At 38.5% G+C, this 6,131-nt stretch overlaps 1 pseudogene; it reads right to left on the bottom strand.

The window, feature by feature from the left end:
* Window positions 1–1,129: 1,129 nt before the first annotated feature.
* On the bottom strand, window positions 1,130–1,550 carry LOC103014825 (HIG1 domain family member 1A, mitochondrial-like; annotated as a pseudogene).
* Between the last annotated feature and the right edge of the window lie 4,581 nt (window positions 1,551–6,131).

Below are 6,131 nucleotides of genomic sequence, written 5' to 3'. Positions count from 1 at the left end.
GATAATAAACATACTGCAGACATTTAAAAAGTGTTTTTTGGGGCTTCCCTGGTGACGCAGTGGTTGAGAATCCACCTGCCAGTGCAGGGGACACGGGTTTGATCCCTGGTCCGGGAAGATCCCACATGCCGGAGCAACTAAGCCCGTGCGCCACAACTACCGAGCCTGTGCTCTAGAGCCCATGCACCACAACTACTGAGCCCATGTGCCACAGCTACTGAAGGCTGCGCACCTAGAGCCTGTGCTCTGCACGCAACAAGAGAAACCACCGCAATGAGAAGCCCGCGCACTGCAACAAAGACCCAACGCAGCCAAAAATGAATAAGTAAAAAAAAAAAAAAAAAAAAAAGAATAAGTAGAATAAATATTAAAAAATAAATAAAAATTGTTTTTCATTTCCCTTTGCATTAGCACTTAAAATACACATTTCTACTTCAAAATGGCATTGACAAATTATTCTAGTATAACAGCAGCAAAATATAATTCTGCAATTTCAAAAGAGCTAAAAGGGGATCTACAATTGAGTTATTCTCACGTTTACAACTATGATTCTGAAATAAATTTACGTCTAAGCAGCTCTGTTATCAGCTTTTTAGGTTTGGTTTAAAACACACACACATACTTGCCAGGAGGTTTATAATGTTGTATTCCATGTGCTGTTCTGAAAGGGTTCCTCAAGAGCTAACAAGTCCTTAAAACAGTACTCATTCCACAAGGCAGTCAGAAAGAGTTAAATTAACTGGGGTAAATAGGATTCCTACATTACATCAAAAGTATATGATATTCTGCAGCAACTGGGAGCATTTCAGGATTGGCATGTTGTCCTCTTTAGAACTAATTTCATCAGAAGAGTTTAAGCAGGTGGACATTGTACCACTATCAAGCGCATTTAAAAGTGACATGTTTCTTTTGTGCTAATTTGACTCCCCTGAATGACCTAGCTAGTGAACTAGTCACCAGTAACTTGGTCACCAGGCAAATCAAGCCTGCCAGAAAGGAAGCCAGTATTCAAATTACCATGTTATTGTCTGACCCAAACAATTTATTTTCAACATAAACATATAACCTCAATATGAGATGTCTAACTAAAGCAAGCACCACTAACAAGACCAAGACAGCATCTCCTCTTCTAAGGTTTAGGTTTTACCCAGAATTCTTGATACATGGAATAGCCCATACCAAGAATCATTGTTCCCACAGCAAAGCCTTGGGCTGCCATGTGCATGTGGATCAGGTGAACAGACATTTTAGTATTTCTCCTGCTCTTCAATTTAAATATATAATCCATACGCAATGATTGCTGCAAAACGTGCCATTCCAAGGGGGACAAATGGTGCCTCTCTAGGTTTTCTAATAAGTTTAGGTCCCTGATCTTCATCATATGAAGAAGGAGAAACATCTGTATCGCTTGACACAGTGATTGAAGACTCTTCAGACAACTACAAGACGTCTCAGGCTCCAACCGGCTTCTGGCCCACCTCCCGTACCTGCCATCCATCAGGCTTCTCCTGGTCCCACCTGCCAAGAATGGCTTTAACGTTTGCATTCATCTGGAGCTCACTTTTGAAAATTTTTAAATTTGAAAACAAATTATAACACAGCTATCTATACTCAATTTTGCGAGGTGAATTGTTTTCGATGTTCCACTTCTTTTTTCTTACTCTGACTTTTCCAGTCTTGAGTTCTTGATTTTGAGTATTACTCTGGCGGCTGGAATTTGTATTTGAGTAATGTTTTCAGTAAGGATTCATGAATATGTGGACTGAAATAAAAATACACAACGTGAGAGCTATGAGTTTCAGTTTAATTTGGGGGCTTACTAAGGACTATAGCCTGGGAGACAGCCTCTCAGCTCTGAGGAACTGCTCTGAAGAGGTAGATCAGTATATATGTGATTTGGGCAAAGGGGTACATGCACTCAAGCACACATCTTGGTAGAAGGTTGCTTCTAGTCACAAGGAACAGACATCTCAGTTAATGATTTTAGTGCTTTTCTAAGTGTGGAAGATGCAAGAATCCAGGTTCATAAAAAATTCCTCCTGAAACATTTCTAACTAAGGGCCTGTTTTGCCTGTTTCCCCAGAGCACAGAGTACCTCATCCTGATCTTCACCCTGAATTCCTTTCAGGGTTAATTGTAGGTCAGCAACTGTAGTGGCTAGTGACTTGATTCTTGTAGAACTGGATGGTGGGCAATATTCTTTACTTCACAATTAGTAGATTTAAAAATCTCTGACATATTTAAGATTTCCTGGTTTTCAAATTATTTTGCTTCCATAATCTCAAAAAGAATTTTGTAAAACAGTGTCCCGGTCACACATTTTAAAATTGACATATGAAAGTTTATATCGTAAGTTTAAATAGCTACAAAAGATGTATTTTCCAACATGGTATATACTGAGTTTTTAAAATAAAACTAACCCTTTACAGTTTTTAAAGTAGCCAATGGAATCTGATTATCATAGCAAAATGACGTCCACCATTATCCATTTTAAAAATATATGAGCAGGGCTTCCCTGGTGGCGCAGTGGTTGAGAATCTGCCTGCCAATGCAGGGGACACGGGTTCGAGCCCTGGTCTGGGAAGATTCCACATGCCGCGGAGCAACTAAGCCCGTGAGCCACAACTACTGAGCCTGCGCGTCTGGAGCCTGTGCTCCGCAACAAGAGAGGCCGCGACAGTGAGAGGCCCGCGCACCGCGATGAAGAGTGGCCCCCGCTCACCGCAACTAGAGAAAGCCCTCGCACAGAAACGAAGACCCAACACAGCCAAAAATAAATAAATAAATAAATAAATTTATTAAAATATATATATATATCAGCAAACTCTTTGACAATCAGAAACTTTACATCGTTCTTTTTGTCTTTGAATTCATATTTCCATTCTCACAGAGAATTTGATCCTAAAAAAAATCTAGTGCTTGGGCTTCCCTGGTGGCGCAGTGGTTGAGAATCTGCCTGCCAATGCAGGGGACACGGGTTCGAGCCCTGGTCTGGGAAGATCCCACATGCCGCAGAGCAACTAGGCCCGTGAGCCACAATTACTGAGCCTGCGCGTCTGGAGCCTGTGCTCCGCAACAAGAGAGGCCGCGATAGTGAGAGGCCCGCGCACCGCGATGAAGAGTGGCCCCCGCTTGCCACAACTAGAGAAAGCCCTCGCACAGAAACGAAGACCCAACACAGCCATAAATAAATAAATAAATAAATAAATAAATAAATAAATATTTTAAAAAAAAGAAAAAAATTAAAAAAAAAAAAATCTAGTGCTTGAAAATCTTTTATTGGTCATTTTATTTTACTCTGCAATGAAAATATGGATATCAGTTGTATTTTATTAATTGACAATTGACTAAAACAAATATATTACAAATTTTAATAAAATTTTGACAAAGAGTTAAATGATATTGGAAGTGCATCTCTTGAAGAAATGGATGTGGTTACTTTTTATTCCCCCGATTCATGTTTTTGTGGAGGAATGTTACTTATTACTAGAATAAGATAGTGTTCAATTCTATTCCTATATTTTGTTTTTATAGATATAAACACTGAGAAACCTTATTCACACAAATGTGTTTAAAATGATGAGGTTTTTTTTAGAGCAATATCACTCAACTCTGTGAACTCCTGAGTTTTATGCCAAAATGTATATAGTAATTTATCATCATTGAAAGTTGTTGTAAATTATATCCATCTATTTTGTTGAAAGTAAAAAACGAGAAACCACCAGACTGACAAAAGGATTTTAAATCTGGTCTTGGACTCATTTATTTTTTTCAGAACTGACACAAGGGACTTCCCTGGGGGTCCAGTGGTTAAGAATCTGCCTTCCAATGCAGGGGACTCAGGTTCTATCCCTGGTCAGGGAGCTAAGATCCAACATGCCGTGGGGCAACTAAGCCCACGCACACAACTAGAGAGCCCGCATGCCACAATTACTGAGGCTGTGTGCTCTGGAGCCCATGCGCCACAACTAGAGAGAAGCCCATGTGCCTCAACGAAAGATCCTGTGTGCTGCAATGAGGATCCCTCATGCTGCAACTAAGACCCTATACAGGCAAATAAATTTTTTTAAAAAAAACTGACACAAATATTTCAAACGGCCATTTTGTTTTCTAGTCCAATAACACCCCTGTCTCCCAGGTGAAGAGCCATAGAACAATTCTCTGTCTTTTATGAAGTAGGAGAAGTGAGACTTTGAAAAAGGAGGAGGGAAAGGAGACCCTGACCCTCTCATGGACACATTCTCAGGCAGATGCATTGTAGCAAAGGGTTAATGGAAACATTTCCATCCAACTACCTGTGCCCAAGTAGCACTTGGAAGTCTTCTCACACTAGGTCTAGAAGCTGGTGAAGCCTAAGAGCATTTCTCAAATATATTAGTGGTATATTTGATGAAATATATTGGTGGTATATTTAAAGAATATCTTAATTTTTATAGTCTCATACTTATTCCTATGGTTATTTTCTAGTCATAGTCAGCAATCCTGGTTTTTGTTTCCTATCAAATGTTTCCTTTTTACATAGCAATTTTTCTTTTTAAAATAATGTATATTAAAGATAAATCAATTAAAATTTAAATAGTGGTTCAGATGGTACATACATATGATAAAATTGTTAAGGTAGTATGATATTTTGATGTAATAAGAAATATTAATACATATTTTGGTCTTTGTCCCTGGCTCCTGGCCAGAGTTCCTAAAGCCTTTGTAATTTCCTATGTGATAAACGTGCTAGGAGCATCTTTTGTTCTAATATCTGGTCTTTGACTCTGGTCCCTGATACAGAGCTCCTAAATCCCTTGCAATTTCCTGGGTGATAGGAGTGTCTTTTGTTCTAATAAGGCGACTCTTGTTGGGTTCCTGGCTAGCTTCAGGATGGGAACTGGGCACCAGTGAGACCAAGCCATGTTAGCTGTGTCTAACAAAGGCTCAGGAATAATCCACTTACAACAAAACCAAAGGGTTTAAAAATCAAAGGACTTTTTAAACTGCATCTCATTTTGAAAGTAAAGAAGGACAAATGATGTCAGGCACACGGGAACCTTAAACCTAAGCATAAACCTAGGAAAATGCTGTGAAGAAAGGAAAATATATGCATTTTCTCCTCAACATTGAAAGAGGAAAGAAATACAGAAAGAGGGAAATACAGGAGTAAATATGGTAAAAATATGAGAAGTCCACACATTGCAAGGCTGAGTGTCTTTCTCATGAGGGCACTGATCTGGAAATCATTTCTCACATTGATTCAGACATGTCTTGATGAATATAAAGCAAAAATCTGTGAATGGGGTAATAATACAATCTGAGTAATTCAATAAGTTATTCAGACTTATTATTCAATTCCAATTCCAGAAATCCATGGATGTTAAAGTTAATTAATGTGTAGAAAAGCTTTTTTTGAAAAAAATGTAGACTACTATAAAAAGATTACTTTTTAAATTGAAAAATGATTATTTTTTTATATAAAGATTTTTAAAAATTGGAATGTTTCCTGGTTTGTATCTGAGACATAGTAATATTATTTCATTCTTATGATGTATATGAGGAGAGTTAATCAAAATGAAGATTTTTTACTAATACGAACTCTTGTTTTCATATTTGCAGCAAAAGTGTGTCGTAAATAATCGCTCATTGCTATCATGTTATTATTACTAGGTGTTTTGATGTATTTAAATGAAAACAATGAGAGCTGAAATATAGAAGAATGTAGGCCAGAATAGGAGGAGATAAACGGGTAGTCAGTGAAAGGGCATAAGGAAGAGCGTTAGGGGACAGAGTTGGGGGAGGTTTTCCAGTTCTAAGAGGTCTCAGTCCCAGTGCCCAGCGCTGTGGAGAGGTGAGTGAACAAGCCAGCCTGTGGGAACAGCAGCAGCTGGAGAGCACCTGATCCCTCCAAGGAGAGGACAGAATATTTAACCTCAGCTCATTTTCTGGGCTCAGTGTTTCTAGGTCCTCAGGGGTTTTTTCCCCAAGAGATGGAAATCTGGATTTTTATGTGAACTCAACTATTTTTCATATCATGACCCAAACTAAATATGTCTATAATCTGTAACAGACTCAGGCATCCAGTTGCTTTTTTAAAATTGATTAATTAATTAATTTGTTTCATCTTTATTGGAGTATAATTGCTTTAC

This window comes from Balaenoptera acutorostrata, chromosome 2, assembly GCF_949987535.1.
Source record: "Balaenoptera acutorostrata chromosome 2, mBalAcu1.1, whole genome shotgun sequence".
NCBI classification, from domain to species: Eukaryota; Metazoa; Chordata; class Mammalia; order Artiodactyla; family Balaenopteridae; genus Balaenoptera; species Balaenoptera acutorostrata.
The sequence above is the reverse complement of the archived record's forward strand: the minus strand, read 5'-3'. Positions and strand labels throughout refer to the sequence as shown.